The sequence below is a fragment of the Neophocaena asiaeorientalis genome, unplaced genomic scaffold, assembly GCF_003031525.2.
Source record: "Neophocaena asiaeorientalis asiaeorientalis breed wild unplaced genomic scaffold, Neophocaena_asiaeorientalis_V1.1 scaffold138, whole genome shotgun sequence".
In the NCBI taxonomy this organism is placed as follows: domain Eukaryota; kingdom Metazoa; phylum Chordata; class Mammalia; order Artiodactyla; family Phocoenidae; genus Neophocaena; species Neophocaena asiaeorientalis.
In genome coordinates, this window is record NW_020172632.1 from 2,232,163 (window position 1) to 2,255,736 (window position 23,574).

The window sequence follows — 23,574 nt, forward strand, 5'->3', positions numbered from 1 at the left end:
ACAATAACAAAGATCAATAAAACTAAGAGTTGGTTCTTTGAGAAGATAAACAAAATTGATAAACCATTAGCCAGCCTCATCAAGAAGAAAAAGAAGATTCAAATCAACAGAAGTAGAAATGAAAAAGAAGTAAGAAGTGACACTTCAGAAATACAAAGGATCAAGAGAGATTACAATAAGCAACTATATGCCAATAATATGGACAACCTGGAAGAAATGGACAGATTCTTAGAAAAGCACAACCCTCTGAGACTGAACCAGAAAGAAATAGAGAATATAAAGAGACCAATCACAAGCACTGAAATGGAAACTGTGATTAAAAACCTTCCAACAAACAAAAGTCCAGGACCAGATGGCTTCTAGGCAAATTCTATCAAATACTTAGAAAAGAGCCAACACCTAACCTTTTCGAATTCTTCCAAAATATAGCAGAGGGAGCAACATTCCCAAAATCATTCTACGAGGCCATTACCACCCTGATACCAAAACCAGACAAATGTGACAGAAAAAGAAAACTACTGGCTAATACCACTGATAAACATAAACATGCAAAAATCCTCAAGAAAATACTAGCAAACAGATTCCAACAGCACATTATAAGGATCATACACCATGATCAAGTGGGGTTTATCCCAGGAATGCAAGGATTCTTCAACATATGCAAATCAATCAATGTGATCTACCATATTAACAAATTGAAGGATAAAAACCATATGATCGTCTCAGTAGATGTAGAAAAAGCTTTTGACAAAATTCAATACCGATTTATGATAAAAAAAACTCTCCAGAAAGTAGGCATAGAGGAAACCTACCGCAAAAAAAGAAAACAAAGGCCATATATAACAAACTCATAGCCAACATCGTTCTCAGTGAGGAAAAATTGAAAACATTTCCTCTAAGATCAGGTACAAGAGAAGGTTGCCCACTCTCACCACTATTATTCAACATAGTTTTGGAAGTTTTAGCCACTGCTAGGAATCAGAAAAGAAAAAGGAATCCAAATTTGAAAAGAAGTAAAACTGTCACTGTTTGAAGGTGACATGATACTAAACATAGAGAATCCTAAAGATGCTACCAGAAGACTACTAGAGCTAGGCAATGAATGTGGTACAGTAGCAGAATATAAAATTAAAGCGCAGAAATCTCTTGCATCCTTATACACTAATGATGAAAAATCTGAAAGAAAAATTAAGGAAACACTCCCATTTACCACTGCAACAAAAAGAATAAAATTCTTAGGAATAAACCTACTGAAGGAGACAAAAGACCTGTATGCAGAAAACTATAAGACACTGATGAAAGCAATTAAAGATGATACAAAGGATGGAGAGATATACCATGTTCTTGGATTGGGAGAATCAACATTGTGAAAATGACTATACAACCCAAAGCAATCTACAGATTCAATGCAATCCCTATCAGACTATCAATGGCATTTTTCACAGAACTAGAACAAGAAATTTCACAATTTGTATGGAAACACAAAATACCCAGAATAGCCAAAGCAATCTTGAGAAAGAAAAATGGAGGTGGAAGAATCAGGTTGCCTGACTTCAGACTATAATACAAAGCTACAGTAATCAAGACAGTATGGTACTGGCACTAAAACAGAAATATAGATCAATGGAACAGGACAGAAAATCCAGAGATAAACCCATGCACATATGGTCATCTTATTTTTGATAATGGAGGTAAGAGTATACAATGGAGAAAAGACAGTCCCTTCAATAAGTGGTGCTGGGAAAACTGGACAGCTACATGTAAAAGAATGAAATTAGAACACTCCCTGACACCATACACAAAAATAAACTCAAAATGGATTAAAGACCTAAATTTAAGGCCAGACAGTATAAAACTCTTAGAGGAAAATATAGGAAGAACACTCTAACATAAATCACAGCAAGATCCTTTTTGACCCACCTCTTAGAGAAATGGAAATAAAAACAAAAAAAAAAAAAACCAAATGTGACCTAATGAAACTTAAAGGCTTTTGCACAGGAAAGGAAACCATAAACAAAACAAAAAGACAACCCTCAGAATGGGAGAAAATATTTGTAAACAAAGAAACTGACAATGGGTTAATCTCTAAAATATACAAGCTGCACAAGCAGCTCAATATCAAAAAAATAAACAACCCAATCCAAAAATGGGCAGAAGACCTAAATAGACATTTCTTCAAAGAAGATATACAGATTGTCAACAAACACATGAAAGGATGCTCAATATCACTGATCATTAGAGAAATGCAAATCAAAACTACAGTGAGGTATCACCTCACACCAGTCAGAATGGCCATAAGGGGAGGGGAAAGAGTAAGCTGGGACGAGGTGAGAGAGTAGCATTGACATATAGACACTACCAAATGTAAAACAGATAGCTAGTGGGAAGAGCTGTAAAGCACAGGGAGATCAGCTAGGTGCTTTGTGACCACCTAGAGGGTTGGGATAAGGAGGGTGGGAGGGAGATGCAAGAGGGAGGGTATATGGGGATATATGTATACATATAGCTGATGCACTTTGTTATACAGCAGAAACTAACACAACATTGTAAAGCAATTATACTTTAATAAAGATGTTAAAAAATAAAAGATATCACCTCACACTTGTCAGCACGGCTATCATCAAAAAGAACACAAATAACAAACATTGGCAAGGCTGTGGAGAAAAGGCAACCCTTTTACACTGTCTCACTTCCTTTGACTCTTGCTACCACACCAAGGTGTTGCATTCCTAGGACCTATGCCTAAGAATAAACTAAGAACATTTAGAATCAGCATGAACCTGATCTGTGATGATCTAAATGGTACCATTGGGTCCTTGTTGCCTCACACGTTGCCTAACACAATATCTAGTAATACATAGTCGGTGCTAAAGCACATAATTTTAAATAAATACGAGATAGAACAAATGACAAACAAACAAATCAACAAATGAAGTAGAAGTCCTTGAATTCCACCAAGTTCTTACTTTTCTTGATTGTCTAATCTCTCTAAATATTTCACCATGTGTAAAATATACTTTAGGTGCTGAACAAGTAATTTCTGAATGAAAAAATAAATAAATAATACTTTTTCCTTTTCTATGAAAGATGAGGTTCCAATGGGAACCTTTATGAAAGACAGAAGATCTCATTATTGACCTTCGGACCTTGTTTCTCAATGACATACCAGTAGAGTTTATACGGGGAACATTTGGGAAGGGAAGAGAAGAGAAAAAGACAGGACACTAGGCTTTTCAGCCAAAAGAAGTGAGTGGGAGAAAAAGAAAAACAGGGAAAATGACAGAGGGGAGAAGTCAGAGCCACTGTAGACAAATCTTACTGATTTTACCCTAAGTCCAGATAGCATATGTCAGGGCAATCCTGATCTGTACTGGTGCCCTCTCACTTTGGTGATTTCCTGATAATAGTAGTAATAAAATATCAATTTATGATTTTCAAAGGGCTTTGACAATCATAATAGAATTCCCTTATAATGATTTCAGAAAAAATAGGCAGGGAAGCACCATAATTCCCATGTTACTGATGAACATACTGAGGCTCAGGGGAAGAGTGAGAAATATATTACATATACAGCTAGTAAATGGCAGAGCTAGGATTTGAACCTAACTCTTGGTTGTCACATAGTCAGAGCACTTTCTACTACAGTGTACAGCCACGTCTATTTGAGAAGTGGGCAGAATATTCCTTTCTTTCTCCCTAATGTTTTTTCCTATTATAAGCCTAGGCTCCTAGAAAGCAAAGAAATTCACTAGTTTCACTGACAGAACAGCACTGTGATTTATCCTGCTGGAAGGCCTCAGGAACTAGGTCAGAGCTCTTCTTGGATTCTTGTGCATAGTGCCGGAAGGAAGGAATTTTTTTTCTGTAATTCTATAACAATAAAAGGATGATTTTTTAATGTCTCAAAAGTTATGGTGCTGTGAGACATAGTCTCAGAAGGCATGAATTTAAATCCTAGCTCAGCTATTCACTCTTTCTTTATGATTTTCTTTAACCTCAGTAACCTCTGGAAGTAGCATATTTGAATGTAGCATCGTGTACAGGTCCTTTCACAGTCTGCCTGCAGCTTATTTTTCCTGGATCATCTCCTATCACTCTCTCTCTTTGGCCCTAGGCATTGAAAAATCTAACCAAACCTTACCACTAGAGAATTTCTGAACTTGATTTGTATGCCTCCTTTTTTTTTGTTCATTGCTATTCTCTCTGCCCCAAACGGCCAACTTGTCATCTACCTGTCTCCTCCTTATTGCACCCTCCTCTATAGAAATTCCTATCCATCCTTCATGATCTTTGCCAAATATCAAGTACCCTATGAAGTCTTTCCCAACTAGAGCCTAGTACAGACAACCTAAAGCACTATCTCATTAATCACAGTACCATGGAATATAGGAATCAAAATATCCATTATTAGATGAGGAAATAGAAACTCAAAGATGTTAAGTGATATTCCTACTCTCACAAATCTAGCAAGTAATGAAGATGGGATTTAAATCAGGTATGTGCATCTGACAGATGGCACAAATAATAGGTGGAAGCTATAGGGAGACAGGTTTCAGGTTAATATAAGAAAGAACTTACTTGCCATCAGATCAATGGCAAGTAATAAAATGAGCTGACTCTATAAAAAGTGAGTTCCCTATCACTAGATGTGCCCAAAAAGAGGCCAAATAACCACTGGGCCAGGTCATTTTAGAGAAAATTCTTGTACGCTGAATTCTCTTCTAGCTCTGAGATTCTATTTCAACATTCATGTGACAAAAACAAAGAAACAAACAAATAAAACCTGTTCAGAAAAAAATTCTGGCTTTCCAAGAACTCATCTTTTTTTTTGATCAAGATCTGTGAGGCACCATTTTTTGACCAAAGATGGTAGATTCTTAGTTAGAAAGGCTCTTGGAATAATTTAGTCCAATCTTTTAACTCCTTCATTTCATAAATAGAGAAACTGAGGTCTTAGGAGAGGAAGCAAATTCCTCAAGTTCAAACAGTGGATTACAGTAAAAACAGGAACTAGAATTAAGTTGTCTTGATGCTCAGGTTGGTGTACCGTACTGGGTTACATCTCTTCAAAAAGAATTGGCCATGTGTAGAAGACAGATTTGGTTACTACTTAAACCAGTAGCTTCAGAGCCAAACATCCTTTTCAACTTTTCTTAGAGCTTGACCTTCCTAGAGAGCAAGGTTCCACAGAAAAAGGCCAGTTCCAGAAGTTTGTCTTTTTCATGGCATTTTCCACCAACTGACATACAAGTTTAAAGAACACATTCTAAGGAAATTGTATGAATTTGATTCCCTCTTGGAGAGATTTTAAGCTCATTAAACAATGATTCATATATATGCTATCTTCTCTCTCTTTGTTTAAGCATATTTAGAATTGTTGATGTTCTTCAATATATAATACACTCCACTTTATATATAATTCAGATAGAATCTAATGCAAACTTATTATGTAAGTTAAGCACTTGTCACTCTACTTTGTCTATTGAAAATACCTCAGGCAAGTAAGCTCAATGGGATGGGCTTGTTTAGGCAGGTTTGTAATGCACCGGCCAAAGGGACTACGAAAGCAGTAAGCCAATGCTTACCTCCCAGTGACCTCCCAGTAATAATGATGAAATGCTGCCTCCACTGGGCCTAGCACCTGGTGAAAGAGCTGTCTGATCTCCTTCTGTTTGAGTCAAGGCAAACCTGATAGGAGAATTAGATGAGGTCTAGGAGCACATTGGAAATTGCAGCAAAGCATAACGGACAAAGTCAGTACCAGAAGGAGAAGATCAAGCATCAGATCTAAAAGGATAGTGAAAAGATGAAGGTAGGCACTGAAGCAAGAGGCCCGGAACTGATGCAAGGAAGAAATAGGTTAGGAAAAGGAATTTGAGGCAGGCCAGGCTTCACATTTCAGAATGAGGGCAAAAAGCTATAAGTAAAGGGAAATGGATGCCTGCATACTGCATTCTAGGAAGGGGCATAGTGGTGAGTTTTGCACAGGTTAGGAGTTACCAAAGTTTCTTATGTGAGGCTCTGTAGATTTCCTCCTATCTTCCTGGACAAACTTTCTCAAACTTTGCTGGCTTCTTTTCCTATACCTAAACTTTAAAAGCTGGCATTCACTGTGGTTCTTTCCTAGGCCCTCTTTTCAAACAACATACCGTTACCAGGCAATATCATTCATGGCTTAAACACAGATGGTTCCCAATTCTGTATCTGCAGCCTAGATCACTCTTTTAAATACCTGTCCCATAGGGTGAACTATTTACTAACCAGTTCTACTTGATGTCTTGCAGATATTTCAAATTCTACATGTTCAAACTGAAATTATAATCTTCTCTTCAATCTTATTTCTTCACTGTTCCCTATTCTCAGGACATGACACCACAACATACACAGTTAGTTGCCCGAGCCAAAAACTTGGTTCACATTTTCTACGACTTTTAATTCACTGTCTATGTCTAATCATAACCAAGTTCTGTTGATTCCACATGCTAAATATTTCAAGCACTTCCACTTCCCTCCATACCATTGTCTTTATGCCAATCTTGTCCATCATCATCTCTCACCTGAAGAATTGTATTCACCTCTTACTTGAATTGCGCTGATTGGGTCTTTGTCCCCCAACATTCTTTCCTCACCCACCAGGTAAAATGATCTTTCTCAAGTGAAATTCTGAATAAGTTGCTCTTCTGTGAAAAATTTTTAATGACTTCTCAGGAAATCTTTTTTTAAAATTATTAACCCTCAGATAGCATTCAAACCTCTTAACATCACCTACAAGGCCTTTTGTGATATGGCTTCTGCATACCTCTTTACTCTTAGCACCATTCTCCACCCCACTTCTTACCTACCCCCATCCCCGCCCACAAATCACATTCCAACCATATAGGACAGCAAGTCTAGGACCAAGGTGAGGCAAATGAGGTGCCAACGGTGCAAAATTTAATGAGGCATTCACTCTCAGGTGCCGACTTTATACATGCATAACCCTGAAAGTAAGTGTCTCTCTTTTTTTTTCCAGTCTTATATTTTTATTCCATCTTTTCGTACCTCCTAAATATCAATGTCTTTGTCATGATTAGAACTTCCATTTCTCCAGAATGGTTTTGCAGACCGTATTCCCTTAATTGAGCTATTTGTAATGAGGTGGATGGACCTAGAGTCTGTCATACAGAGTGAAGTAAGTCAGAAAGAGAAAGACAAAATAAATAAATAAACAAAATAAATAAAAGTAAAAAAAAAAAAAAAAGTTGGTTCTTAATCCAGATGGAAGTGAAGGTAAGTGCCTCTTTAAGAGTGAGGTGCCGAAGGTATACAATTTAAGAAGGCACAGCTTTACAAAGGTAAGATTTTTCTGTTACCCCAATTTAAGAGATAAGGAAACTGAGACTCAGAGAGTTTAACTGAAAATAGTCCAAGCTCAGATAGCTAAGAAAGAAAGGATTTGAACTCCAAAAGCTTTTGCTTTTTATACTATATCATATTGTCTCCAATTTTTTTCTTTTTAAAGAAAGAATAAATTAATAATAAAATATGAGCTAGGGGACAAAACTACAGTTACCCACACTTATTAGGAAAGACTTATTAATACTAGATTAACTATGGTGGGATGAGAGGGATGTGTTTAATTCTTAAACACAAGGGAATTTTTAGTTTACTCTCTTCCTGTTCAAATTATTCCATCTCTCTCTGTGGTAACACTGAGATTGTCAGAAGTTCCTTGCTTCCTTCCTAGGAAAATGTATTTGCACTCATTTAAAAATAAATTAGTGACTACGTAAGTCTTGTAGGTTAATACAGATTGCATTAACATTAGCTTGCCAATTTTCTCAAAGGATTTGTCAATCATGCCTGTTATATAATCAGAATACAGCAACTGGCTCTGTTTTCATTATACCATGAAATTTAGTACATCAAAATACATTCCCTTTATTCAAAGCTGAAGGAAGAATTTTAGGAAAACATTCCTTTCATTTGATTAGCAATTGGAAGCCCTGGTACTAGGGCTGCTCTAGGCTGCTGATTGTTTTAGAGGGAGTATATGGAGACCCCTTCTTTCTCACACTGCTCCAGTTAGTCAGACCCCAGAGTCCTGATTATTCACCTTGAAATCAGACAGCAAATCACATGCTCTTTCTCAAATATGTGCCCAACTTACTCTCAACTACCTTTATAGAAATACAAAGAGAATCTTTACCTGTTTTTCAGAAGTAATCTAAGAAAGATGTCACCATAAGCCTTGCTCTTTTAAAATAGTAATACTCAACAGATTAATGAATTTACCTCTTGTTAGAAGCGGTACCCACCCATACACCTGGTTTAAACATACTCAACCGTCTGGCATCCTGCCACAAAGAATCTGGAAAATCCAGCCATAGAGGAAAAACTCCATCCCTCTTTATGACCCCTACCCATCAAACTCCTTTAACCAGCCACTTCATGTCTTTATAAGATCCTGTGTTCCTTGGCTCTCCTTATGCAGTTTCCAGTGTTTCCTGGCCACCCTCCTCAGACTGGTGACCTATTCAGCCCTCTCGCTCTGACTTATTGCTCCCAGCTACCTACTTTACTCTTAGCTTATGCATTCTCCTTTGATTTCAGCATCATCTTCACTTTTAGATGAAGAGAAATCTCACTGCCAGCCCCACATATGAAAAAATGCCAGAATAAATAAAAATTTCTTCATATGCTATAAACTTGTTCTGGAAATCTGAGGAAAAAAAGTACATCTCTCCTACATACAACCAGAGGACAAACAGGCACTCTTAGCACTCCATGTATGTGTCCTAAGTCAAGAAACAGGAAAAAATAGTATGGATAATTTTTTCTCTGTTATAAGCGATAGTTACAAAATTCAAGCTATGATAAAAGAATAAAGAAACACATTCTTTGCCCCCAAACAGTTATAAATGTTAGGGAAAAAAACATAAGTCAAATGTGATCAAAGATACTCAACACAGTACCTGGTTAGATTTAGAAAACTAATTAAATGTTCAAGAGTAAACAGTAGGGGAGACAGAAAAGGGGCAGTGTAATTAAGATTTATGGAAGCACTAGTAAGTGCCAGGCATTATGCTATGAGTTTTACTCAGATTCTTCCATTCAATTCTTATAATAGCCCTGAGAAGTCCAAAAAGTTTAAGCAACATCTGACATCTATATGTATTTACAGTGTACCTGATGTTGCACTAAATGTTTTACATGTGTCATTTTTATCCTCATGACAGCTATATGAGATAGGTGCCATTATCATCTTAGCTTTACAAATGAAAAACTATGGTTTAGAAAAGTAACTGTCCTTCTGAGGTCAGGCAGCTAGTAACTCATACAGGTAGGATTTCAACCCTGGCACTCTGACTACTAAATCCATGATCTTGACCAGGTAATCAAAGGGTAGATTTCAACAATTAAAGACAAAGGCATCAGGAATAATTGGAACCCAGGTTTCTAAGCCACAAAAATGAGACTCTTTTCTTTTTATGACTAAAAGAATCTAAATTAAAAGTCGCTAAACCTCAATGCTGATTCTGCTATTTTCAAAGATCTACAATACTAGCTAACATTTATTTGTTTGAATTTTTAAATTTTTGTTACAAAGTATTTAAGAATATTAAAAACCCAGATTTAACTTGTGTTAATATTTTGCCAGCTTCAGATCCTTAAAAACAAAGAAAATATTAAAGTTTTCCTTGGAATCATCTCTTCACTAGAAAACCATTCTCCTCCTTTTCTGTCTCTGAAATAACCACTATCTTGCAGTTGTTATATATTTTTTATCTACACATTTTTGTACTTTTATCACATATAATTTTTTCATATTAATCTAGTATTCAGCAGACTCTATAATTAGTTCCAATAGTTAATCTGTAGATTTTCTATGGATTTTTATCTTGAAATTTCTATGTAGACAATCAAACCATCTGTAAATAAATAGTATTGTTCCTGTTTTTAATATAATTATATTTCTTACTGCTGTTTCTTATATTATATATACGGGTTAAAGCCTCAGATGTAATGTTGAATAGACACGTGGGCAGCAAGCATCTTTTCTTGTTCTTTTTAAGGAAAATGTTTCTAAGGCTTTTACAACAATTTTGGGTTTTAATAAATAATCTCTATCTAGTTAAAGAAATTCCCTTCAATTCCCACTTTTCTAGGAGATTTAATCATAGTTATTGAATTTTGTATTTTTTCATCTATTGAGATGATCATATAGGTTTTGCTACTTTAAACTGTTCATGTGGTAAATTAAACTAACAGTAATTAAAATATCCTTGAATTTTTTTGACAAATCCCACCTTTTAAAATTATTTTGTCTACACACTCCTGTATTTTAGTGTACATGATGGATTTGATTTGTAAATATTTATTTTGGATTTTTGCATTAATACGTATAAGTGTTATGGACCTATAGAATTTCCTTCTAGTATCATCTTTGTCTGGTTTTGTTATCAAAGTTTTATCAGCCCCTTAAATGAGTTAAGTTTGGTTTACTTTTGTTTTAACTTGCAGATGGACTTACTTCAAAGTCAGAGAACATCATGGCTAGTAAGTCCAATGTATCATATCTTGGAAATTTTACCTCATTTCTTTAGTTTCCACCTGAAAAATCCTGGGGAATAACTCTAATATTTTTTGCTTGAATCAACCAAATGTGGTTTAGGCAGCTCCTTTCCAAACCACATGGCTGGAGTGGGAAAAGGAGAATTTCTAAGAAGAAAGTAGGGATTCTAGGAAGACAGTGCTATAGCTATACACTACCTATATCTTCCATGTTCATTCTAACATGCCATAACTAAAAAGAACACATAATAAGCACAAATATTGATTAAAGGAAAAAGAAAAGGATTTGTAGCTAAGCTTAACTACCTACTACCTGTGTAATTTTGGACCAACTATTTCACCTCTTTGAGATCCTCTTTCATCAGCTATAAGGAAGGAAAAGAAAATATCTACCTCAGAGGCAGGTAGAGTTGAATGAGCTTGCCTATGAGCTTCTTGAGTAGAGAGGCCATGTCTGTATCCCCAGCACTCCACACAAAGTAGCTCAGTGATAGTTGAATGAATGACTCCTGGGATGTAGAATTCATTTAAGGCACCCAACCCTGTGCCTAATTCAGTCCTACTTACATAATTCATGCCTAATTATTCTTTCCACACTCCCGAGGAGGCACAGTAATATTAGCTTTAACTGCTTTAAAAACCCCTCCTGCCTCAGATGTTCTGTAGACCTTCTGGGAAGATAAAGCTATCCTAGTTGTAACCAAACCTTTGAAAATGTCTAGGTCTCCCTTCTAGCTCATCCACGCTAAATTACCAAATAGTGTAAAGGGAAAGTACAGGAAAAGGGAGTTCTAAATTGACCATGTTCTCCTCCACTCCTTAAAAAAAAAAAAAAAAAGGCAGAAGATAGTAAGACACTAGAAAAGCTGCTCTGGCTTTGAAATGCCATATTTGACCTTAGTTCTGGGAACATAACAGGTTTCACTCATTTATCTATTGAAGGAATTATCATGATTCAAAGTCAGGAGGCTGTGAGTATATGCAAAGGGCTAGACAGAAGCCAATGTTTAATGAAACACTGGTGAAACCTTCCCAGAAAAGGCTGGCTTAGTCAAGTTAAATCAAATCTCTAGTGAAAGCAAACTTGCTACAACAACATCGGCTGCCATTTATTGAGCATTTTCTAGGTAGCAGAGTCAGGATTAAAATACAGATCTGTCTAATGCCAAGGCTCGTGCTCTTTCCAATATGCAGTGTTGCTTTCTAATCAAAACAGCTCTGAAATTGACTAAAGGACTTTCCTGCAATTGCATCTGTGCTCATTTTACCACATGAAGGTTTAGTCACTACATTGATAGTATTGTCAGACTTCAAGACTCTACTGTATGAGTGACTCTAAGTGAGTAGATTCTAGAAACTTCCCAAGGTAAGGAGAGCTGTTAAAATGGCCTACAACTCTCATGGGATTCAGCAGCTATCTATCTCTATTTCCAATTAGCTATGAGTGAACTATGGAAATACACAGCAGAACTCCAGTGCTACACAAGCTTAGAGAAGCAGACTAATACTTATTGAGCACTTACAAGTATCGGGCTTTACACTGAGCACTGTACATATATTTAATGCTCACCACAATTTTCTGAAGTAGTTATTATTATTCACCGTTTTACAGAAGTAACCAAGGCTTCTAAGTGTGAAAAGCAGAACTGGGAACCAGTTTATTATGTCTGTTGAATCCAAGCTTCTCCCTTATTTCTTACAGGGGAAGATTTGACTGTCAATCAAAAAGGGAATAATGGAGCAGATAATTAGAGAAGGCATATCCTAGAGGTAGATAGGGACCTATAAGGACAAGGAAAGTATAAATTTCCTGAGAAGCTAAATTAGTCATTGGCATTAACAGGTATGATTGAATAGCTTTCTCTTTAAAAAAAAACATTAAAAATTAAAGGAAAAAGGTGATATCCATGCTCAAACACTGATTATTTGCAAGATGTTTTTTACCATTCCTTTTTCCCATGCACTAAGACTCTGACCCTATATAAACCCCAGATCCTCAGTAAAAGAAGCATCCCTCCAATTATTCCAATCCTCTTTAATGAGATTTGCTTGGGAAATTTTAGTTACATTAAAGAGAAATCAATGAGGGATGTAATTCTGGGAATGAGGCAGAGACGTCAACCTCATTTTTGGAATATCAGCAGGAAGGACATCTCAAGAACAAAAGAAAGTTTAAAAGAACTAATCAGAGGGTGGGGCGGAGTCAAGATGGCAGACTAGGAGGATGTGGAATTCGTGTATTCGCACAACTAGGGCACCTACCAGGCACCGGTGGGGTACCATGGACACCTAAGGGGATGGGAGGAACCCCTAGTAACTGGTTGTTTCAATTATATTTTTATTTTTCCTATTATATTTTTTTACCTTTCTAATTTTATCTTGTTTTATATTGCACTGCTCCTTCTTTCTTTCTTTCTTTCTTTTTTTTTGCCACACCATGCAGCTTGCGGGATCTTGGTTCCCAGGCTGGAGGTTGGGCTCAAGCTCCTGTGATGGGAGCACTGGGTCCAAACCACTGGACTAACAGAGAGCCTCAGACCCCAGGGAATATAAATTGGAGTGAGGCTTCCCAGAGGTTATCTCTGCACCAAGACCCACCTCTATTCAACTGCCTGCAAATTCCAGTGCTGGACGCTTCGGGCCAAACAACCAGTAAGACAGGAATACAACCCCACCCATCAAAAAAGAAAAAAAAAATGAAATGACAAAAAAAGTATGTTACAGAAGAAGGACCAAGGTAAAAACCTACAAGACCAAATAAATGAAGATGAAATAGGCAAACTACCTGAAAAAGAATTCAGAGTAAGGGCAATAAAGATGATCCAAAATCTCGGAAACAGAAGGGAGAAAATACAAGAAATATTTAATAAGGATCTACAAGAATTAAAGAGCAAAACAATGATGAACAACACAATAACTGAAATTAAAAATACTCTAGAAGGAATCAATGGCAGAATAATTGAGGCAGAAGAAGGGATAAGTGAGCTGGAAGATAAAATGGTGGAAATAACTGCCAGGGAGCAGAATAAAGAAAAAAGAATGAAAAGAATTGAGGAAAATCTCAGAGACCTCTGGGACAACACTGAACACACCAACATTCAAATTAGAGGGGTCACAGAAGAAGAGAAAGAGAAAGTGACTGAGAAAATACATGAAGAGATTATAGTGGAAAACTTCCCTAATATGGGAAAGGAAATAGTCAATCAAGTCCAGGAAGTGCAGAGAGTCCCATACAGGATAAATCCAAAGAGAAACATGCCAATACACATACTAATCAAACTATCAAAAATTAAATACAAAGAAAAACTATTAAAAGCATCAAGGGAACAGCAACAAATAACATACAAGGGAATCCCCAAAAGGTTAACAGCAGATGTTACAGCAGAAACTCTGCAAGCCAGAAGGGAGTGGCAGGACATATTTAAAGTGATGAAAGGGAAAAACCTACAACCAAGATTACTCTACCCAGCAAAGATCTCATTAAGATTCGATGGAGAAATTAAAACCTTTACAGACAAGCAAAAGTTAAGAGAATTCAGCACCATGAAACCAGCTTTACAACAAATGCTAAAGGAACTTCTCTAGGCAGGAAATACAACAGAGGGAAAAGACATACAAAAACAAACCCAAAACAATTGAGAAAATGGTAATAGAAACATAAATATTGATAATTACTTTAAATGTAAATGGATTAAATGCTCCAGCCAAAAGACATACACTGGCTGAATGGATACGAAAACAAGACCTGTATATATGCTGTCTACAAGAGAACCACTTCAGACCTAGGGACACATACAGACTGAAGGAGAGGGGATGAAAAAAGGATATTCCATGTAACTGGAAGTCAAAAGAAAGCTGGAGTAGCAATTCTTACACCAGACAAAATAGACTTTAAAATAAAGACTATTACAAGAGACAAAGAAGGACACTACATAATGATCAAAGGATCAATCCAAGAAGAAGATATGACAATGGTAAATATTTATGCACCCAAAATAGGAGCACCTAAATATATAACGCAAATGCTAACAGCCCTAAAAGGGGAAATTGACAGTAACACAATAATAGTAGGGGACTTTAACATCCCACTTTCACCAATGGACAGATCATGGCAGATGAAAATAAATCAGGAAACACAAGCTTTAAAGGACACATTAAGCAAGATGGACTTAATTGATATTTATAAGACATTCCATCCAAAAACAACAGAATACACTTTCTTCCCAAGTGCTCATGGAACATTCTCCAGGATAGATGATATCTTGGGTCACAAATCAAGCCTCAGTAAATTTAAGGAAACTGAATTCGTATCAAGTATCTTTTCTGACCACAATGCTATGAGACAAGATATCAATTACAGGAAAAAAAATATAAAATATATAAACACATGGAGGTGAAACAATACCCTACTAAATAACCAAGAGATCACTGAAGAGATCAAAGAGGAAATCAAAACATCCCTAGAAATAAATGACAATGAAAACACGATGAGCCAAAGCCTATGGGATGCATCAAAAGTAGTTCTAACAGGGAAGTTTATAGCAATACAATCCTACCTCAAGAAACAAGAAACGTCTCAAGTAAACAACCTAACCTTACACCTAAAGCAATTAGAGAAAGAAGAACAAAAAAACCCCCCAAAGTTAGCAGAAGGAAAGAAATCATAAACATCAGAGCAGAAATAAATGAAAAAGAAATGAAGGAAATGATAGCAAAGATCAATAAAACTAAAAGCTGGTTCTTTGAGAAGATAAACAAAATTGATAAACCATTAGCCAGACTCATCAAGAGAAAAAGGGAGAAGACTCAAATCAATAGAATTAGAAGTGAAAAAGGAGAAGCAACAACTAACACTGCAGCAATACAAAGGATCATGAGAGATTACCACAAGCAGCCATGTGCCAGTAATATGGACAACCTGGAAGAAATGGACAAATTCTTAGAAAACCACAACCTTCCAAGACTGAACCAGGAAGAAATAGAAACAGACAAATCACAAGCACTGAAATTGAAACTGTGATTAGAAATCTTCCAACAAACAAAAGCCCAGGACGAGATGGCTTCACAGGCAAATTCTATCAAACATTTAGAGAAGAGCTAACACATAACCTTCTCAAACTCTTCCAAAATATAGCAGAGGGAGGAACACTCCTGAAATCATTTTATGAGGCCACCATCACCCTGATACCAAAAGCAGACAAAGATGTCACCAAAAAAGAAAACTACAGTCCAATATCACTGATTAAAATAGATGCAAAAATCCTCAACAAAATAATAGCAAACAGAATCCAACAGCATATTAAAAGGTTCATACACCATGATCTAGTGGGGTTTATCCCAGGAATGGAAAGAATCTTCAATATATGCAAATCAATCAATGTGATACACCACATTAACAAACTGAAGGATAAAAAACATATGATAATCTCAACAGATGTAGAAAAAGCTTCTGACAAAATTCAACACCCATTTATGATAAAAACTCTCCAGAAAGTAGGCATAGAGGGAACCTACCTCAAAAGAAAAATGGCCATATATGATAAACCCACAGCCAACATCATTCTCAATGGGGAAACACTGAAACCATTTCCCCTAAGATCAGGAACAAGACAAGGTTGCCCACTCTCACCACCATTATTCAACATAGTTTTGGAAGTTTTAGCCATAGCAGTCAGAGAACAAGAAGAAATTAAAGGAATCCAAGTTGGAAAAGAGGAAGTAAAACTGTCACTGTTCGCAGATGACATGATACCATACATATAGAATCCTAAAGATGCTATGAGAAGACTACTAGAGCTAATCAATGAATTTGGTAGAGTAGCAGGATACAAAGTTAATGCACAGAAATCTCTTGCATTCCTATACACTAATGATGAAAAATCTGAAAGAGAAATTAAGGAAACAGCTCCATTTACCACTGTAACAAAAAAAATTAAATTCCTAGGAATAAACCTACCTAAGGAGTCAAAAGACTGGTATGCAAAAAACTATAAGACACTAATGAAAGAAATTAAAGATGATACAAACAGATGGAGAAATATACCATGTTCTTGGATTCCAAGAATCAATATTGTGAAAATGACTATACTACCCAAAGCAATCTACAGATTCAGTGCAATCCCTATAAAATTACCACTGGCATTTTTCACAGAACTAGAACAAAAATTTTTACAATTTGTATGGAAACACAAAAGACCCTGAATAGCCAAAGCAATCTTGAGGAAGAAAAACGGAGGTGGAGGAATCAGGCTCCCTGACTTCAGACTATACTACAAAGTTACAGTAATCAAGACAGTATGGTACTAGAACAAAAACAGAAATATAGATCAATGGAACAGGATAGAAAGTCCAGAGATAAACCCATGCACATATGGTCACCTTATCTTTGATAAAGTGAGCAAGAGTATATACAATGGAGAAAAAGCAGTCTCTTCAATAAATGGTGTTGGGAAAACTGGACAGCTACATGTAAAAGAATGAAATTAGAACACTCCCTAACACCATACACAAACATAAACTTAAATGGATTAAAGACTTAAATGTAAGGCCAGACACTATCAAACTCTTAGAGGAAAACATAGGCAGAACACTCTTTAACGTAAATCACAGCAAGATCCTTTTGGACCCACCTCCTAGAGAAATGGAAATAAATACAAAAATAAACAAATGGGACCTAATGAAACTTAAAAGCTTTTGCACGGTAACGGAAACCATAAATAAGAGAAAAGACAACCCTCAGAATGGGAGAAAATATTTGCAAATGAAGCAACTGACAAAGGATTAATCTCTAAAATAGACAAGCAGCTCATTCAGATCAACATCAGAAAAATAAACAACACAAAATGGGCAGAAGACCTAAACAGACATTTCTCCAAAGAAGATATACAGATGGCCAACAAACACATGAAAGGATACTCAACATCACTGATCATTAGAGAACTGCAAAACAAAACCACAATGAGGTATCACCTCACACAGGTCAGAATGGCCATCATCAAAAAATCTACAAACAATAAATGCTGGAGACCTCATTCATTTCCACCGGACTTTTGTGCAGCAGCCCCAGCTCTTGTCATCGCCATCCCTCCGCTGCCTCCCCCGCAAGAGTTCGCTGTCGCTGGAGCCACCTCCGGTTACTCGTAGTGCTCGATTCTCTCTGCTTCACTTCCCACCAACCACAACCATTGACGCCATGTTGGGTTATTCGAGTGACCGAGACTGCACCTGGGGTCGAGGGTTTCGTGTCCCTCGATTTGGAGAAGTAGGGCAGGGCCGTTATCTGGAAAGAAGTTTGGAAACCCTGGGGAGAAATTGGTTAAAAAAAAGTGGAATCTTGATGAGCTGCCCAAATTTGAGAAGAATTTTTATCAAGAACACCCTGATTTGGCTAGGTGTACAGCACAAGAGGTAGAGACATACAGAAGAAGCAAGGAAATTACAGTTAGAGGTCACAACTGCCCAAAGCCAGTACTGAACTTTTATGAAGCGAACTTCCCTGCAAATGTCATGGACGTGATTGCAAGGCAGAACTTTACTGAACCCACAGCTATTCAAGCTCAGGGATGGCCAGTTGCTCTAAATGGATTGGATATGGTTGGGGTAGCAGAAACTGGATCTGGGAAGGCGTTGTCTTATTTGATGCCTGTCATTGTCCACATCAATCACCAGCCGCTCCTAGAGAGAGGTGATGGACCTATTTGCTTGGTGCTGGCACCAACTCGGGAACTGGCCCAACAGGTATAGCAAGTAGCTGCTGAATACTGTAGAGCATGTTGCTTGAAGTCCACTTGTATTTATGGTTGTGCTCCCAAGGGACCACAAATACGTTATTTGGAGAGAGATGTAGAAATCTGTATTGCAACACCTGGAAGACTTACTGACTTTTTAGAATGTGGGAAAACCAATCTAAGAAGAACCACCTATCTTGTCCTTGATGAAGCAGACAGAATGCTTGATATGGGATTCGAATCCCAAATAAGGAAGATTGTGGATTAGATAAGACCCGATAGGCAAACCCTAATGTGGAGTGCTACTTGGCCAAAAGAAGTAAGACAGCTTGCTGAAGATTTCCTGAAAGACTATATTCATATAAACATCGGTGCACTAGAACTGAGTGCAAATCACAACATTCTTCAGATTGTGGATGTGTGTCATGATGTAGAAAAGGATGAAAAGCTTATTCATTTAATGGAAGAGATCATGAGTGAGAAGGTGATTAAAACCATTGTTTTTGTTGAAACCAAAAGAAGATGTGATGAACTCACTAGAAAAATGAGGATAGATGGGTGGCCTGTCATGGGTAGCCATGGTGACAAGAGGCAACAGGAACGTGACTGGGTTCTAAATGAATTCAAACATGGAAAGGCTCCTATTCTGATTGCTACAGATGTGGCCTCCAGAGGGCTAGATGTGGAAGATGTGAAACTTGTCATCAATTATGACTACCCTAACTCCTCAGAGGATTACATTCATCGAATTGGAAGAACTGCTCACAGTACCAAAACAGGCACAGCATACACTTTCTTTACACCTGATAACATAAAGCAAGTGAGTGACCTTATCTCTGTGCTTCCTGAAGCTAATCAAGCAATTAATCCCAAATTGCTTCAGTTGGTCGAAGACAGAGGTTCAGGTCGTTCCAGGGGTAGAGGAGGCATGAAGGATGACCATCGGGACAGATACTCTGTTGGCAGAAGGGGTGGATTTAATACATTTAGAGACAGGGAAAATTATGACAGGTGACTCTAGTCTGCTTAAGAGAGATTTGGGGGCAAAAACTCAAAATGGTGTTTTACAGTGTTTCAGATTACACCAATGGGAGCTCTGGAAGTAATGTGTGTCTGCTGGTATACAGAGCAGCTTTAGGACTGGTAATCCAACAGGGACTTACCAGAATGGATATGATAGCACTCAGCAATATGGACGTAATATTCCCAATATGCACAATGGTATGAACCAACAGGCATATGCATATCCTGCTACCACAGCTGCGCCTATTGCTTATCCAATGCCAAGAGGATATTCTCAATAAAACTTTAGAAGTATATGTAAATGTCTGTTTTTCATAATTAGTCTTTATATCGTGTGTTATCACACAAGGTAGTTATTTAAGAAACATGGGAAATGAAGAAATGACTGCAGTGCAGCAGTAATTATGATGCACTTTTTCGCTATTTAAGTTGGAAATTTCTCTACATTCCAGAAACAATTTTTGGTTTCTTTGTACTAGAAAATGCAGGCAGTGTTTTCACAAAAGTATATGTATAGTGATTTGAAATACAATAAATGAAGGCAATGCATGGCCTTCCAATAAAAAATATTTGAAGACTGGAAATAAATAAATAAATAAATAAATAAATAAATGCTGGAGAGGGTGTGGAGAAAAGGGAACCCTCTTGCACTGTTGGTGGGAATGTAAATTGATACAGCCACTATGGAGAACAGTATGGAGGTTCCTTAAAAAACTAAAAATAGGACTAACACATGGCCAGTAATCCCACTACCAGGCATATACCCTGAGAAAACCATAATTCAAAAAGAGTTATGTACCACAATGTTCATTGCAGTACTATTTACAATAGCCAGGACATGGAAGCAACCTACGTGTCTACTGACAGATGAATGGATAAAGAAGATGTGGCACATATATACAATGGAATATTACTCAGCCATAAAAAGAAATGAAATTGAGTTGTCTGTAGTGAGGTAAATGGACCTGGAGTGTGTCATACAGAGTGAAGTAAGTCAGAAAGAGAAAAACAAATACTGTATGCTAACACATATACATGGAATCTAAAAAAAATAAAATAAAAGGTTCTCATGAACCTAGAGGTAGGACAGGAGTAAAGATGCAGACATAGAGAATGGACTTGAGGACATGGGGAGGGGGAAGGGTAAGCTGTGACAAAGTGAGAGAGTAGCATTGACATATATACACTCCCAAATGTAAAATAGAAAATAGATAGGTAGTGGGAAGCAGCTGCATAGAACAGGGAGACGAGCTCGGTACTTTGTGACCACCTAGAGGAGTGGGATAGGGAGGGTGGGAGGGAGAAGCAAGAGGGAGGGGATATAGGGATATATGTATTCATATAGCTGGTTCACTTTGTTATACATCAGAAACTAACACAACATTGTAAAGCAATTAGACTCCAATAAAGATGTTGAGAAAAAAAAAACTAATCAGAACCACGTTCACATAAAAGAAAAATTTATTTTTATTACCTAGAACTGAGGCCAAGAAGAATCGCAAGAAGGAGACAATCATAACTGAGCACATGAAGCTGCAGTGACTCTGTAGGTCAGGAAGGAGAGTGAGTCATGGAAAAGACATATATATCCAGTTTAGGGCTATAAAACCAATTTGTACTTTCTGAACCTTGAGTCTAGCTAGCTTGATCTCTACTTGTCAGAATACTGATCTAGAGATCCACGGTAGAACTCTTGTCTCTGCCTCGCTATATTCAGAGAACTGCCTAGCATGTTGGGGAGAACCTGTTACTGGGAAAAAATGAACCCATAAACCCTGTAATAGCCTCTTTTCCCTTCTCTGTTTCTACCAGCAAATGAACAGACTGCTTCTGCTCAATAAGTTTGGCAAGATATGAAGGTTATTTTATTTGAGCAGATATGAGTCATCATCACTCTGAAAAAAAGGATGTTGATAATAATTTTTTTTAAAGAGCTGAAGATGACACTAGCAAGAACGGCATATTTCTCTTGGGATCATAAATCTCCTTTGGAAATTTAGCTTTTATGTAGTCAAAGTATTTTTGCAATCATTTCTTTCTATTCATTCATTTAACACATTTACTGAATGCCTACTGTGTGCTGTGGAGGCCCTAGGGTACAACATGAGGAAAAAGCGTGGTCCTTGACCTTGTAGAGCACATAGTTTAGTAGAGGGAGAGAGAGATAACCATATAATCACACTAATATAAATGAAAATACGCATTTAAAACAGTGCAGGATGAGGGCTTCCCTGGTGGCTCAGTGGTTAAGAATCCACCTGCCAAAGCAGGGGACACGGGTTCAAGCCCTGGTCTGGGAAGATTCCACATGCCGCAGAGAAATTAAGTCCGTGTGCCACAACTACTGAGCCTGTGCTCCGCAACAAGAGGGGCCACTGCAATGAGAAGCCCAAGCACCGCAAGGAAGAGTAGCCCCTGCTCACCGCAACTAGAGAAAAGCCCCAGCAACAAAGACCCAATGCAGCCAAAAATAAATAAATAAATAAATTTATTTTAAAAAGCATTTTTTTTTAATAAAAAAGTGCAGGATGATTTGAGAGCATATAACAGTGGGATAATTTAGAATGTGGAGCCAGGTTTCTCTCAGAAAGTGCCATTCCACTGAGATCTGACAGTTGATTGGGAACAACAGACAAAAGGTATGTTTATAGGGGTGGTAAGAAAGCTTTTCAGGTTGAGGGAGCAGCACGCACAAAATCCCTGAGTCAAGAGGTAGCATGGGACACTAGAGGATCTAAGAGGGGCAGGATGACTGGGACACAGAAAAGGAAAAGATGGGTGTGAGAGGAAACCACAATGTGGCAGCGGCCTCCTCTTAGAAAAGCCTGTAGACAGACTAGTATGTTTCCCAAATCTTAGTCATGGGTTCTAGCTTCATGATTTTTTCTTATTGAGGTATAATCAACATATAATATTATTAGTTTTAAGTGTACACTATAACGATATATCAAGAACTCATACAATTCAATGGAAAAAAAAAAAAAATAGCCCAATCTGATTAAAAAGTGGGCAGAAGATCTTCAAGATTTTTGATGTACTTCTGTATCATTTTGACAAAAATCTATTGTTTAAATCAACCCTACCTCATTTTACCTAAACACATTGCTCCCTTTAGTAAATAAAGTTTATTTCAAATGTATACGTATAGCTGATTCACTTTGTTATACAGCAGCAACTAACACAACAATGTAAAGCAATTATACTCCAATAAAGATGTTAAAAAAAAAAATGCTAGGCTGTCATAGCCCTTTTTTTTTTTTTTTTTTGTCATAGCCCTTTTTAAAAGACCCAAGCAAAGGGGTTTGTATACAAGGTTTTCAAACATGGGGTTTGAAAAGAAGATATATATATATGGAATCTAAGAAAAAAAAAAGATCATGAAGAACCTAGGGGTAAGAGGGAAATAAAGACACAGACCTACTAGAGAATAGACTTGAGGATATGGGGAGGGGGAAGGGTAAGCTGTGACAAAGTGAGAGAGTGGCATGGACATATATACATTACCAAACGTAAAATAGATAGCTAGTGGGAAGCAGCCGCATAGCACAGGGAGGGAAGAGATATGGGAACATATGTATATGTATAACTGATTCACTTTGTTATAAAGCAGAAACTAACACACCATTGTAAAACAATTATACTTCAATAAAGATGTTAAAAAAAAAAGAAAAAGAGGTAACAGTGTTCCTCTGATGGCAGCAAGATCAGAGGGAGGGACTGGGAAGGTGAAGATAAGATTTTAGGAAACAAGGTCACCAGTCTAGCCCTGCTTCCCTCCCTCCAGAGCTTACTCACTCCTAACCTCAGTTCTTACAGGACAGTTTAGGGTATATTTTAATTAAGTAGGACATTTTCTCATAACCCTCATCCAAATCTTAACAAAATAAAATCCACAGAAGCCCACATTGAAATCTAACTTTAAACTCCCAGTGCTGACAGACACAGAGTATATGAGCTATGGCTTTTGACTCTGTGGATCTATTCCTGGCTTCATCATTAACATGGTGAATATCCTTGCTTTGAGATTTTTAGAACAACTTTAATTGTCATTTTTTTGTGGTTTGAATTGTCTTATTAAAATATAATTTTCCAGGAGTTAAATTTATTTACTTAATTAGAGGTCTATTCTCTCTTCAATATGCACATTCTCAAAAGTCAACTCACATCTTCGAATGGGGGCAGGGTGTAGTACACCCTTTGGCATAATAACATCTAATTACAGGATTACATTAGTGCATCAGTACCTTTAATCACATAAGATTTGAGAGAG

General features: G+C 37.1%; 1 protein-coding gene and 1 pseudogene across 1 annotated transcript in view; one reads left to right on the top strand and one right to left on the bottom strand.

The window, feature by feature from the left end:
* AGBL4 (AGBL carboxypeptidase 4) overlaps window positions 1-23,574 on the bottom strand; it is a 1,255,618-nt gene that overhangs the window by 948,445 nt on the left and 283,599 nt on the right. The window lies entirely within an intron of this gene.
* Window positions 17,732-19,585, top strand: LOC112395857 (probable ATP-dependent RNA helicase DDX5 pseudogene; annotated as a pseudogene).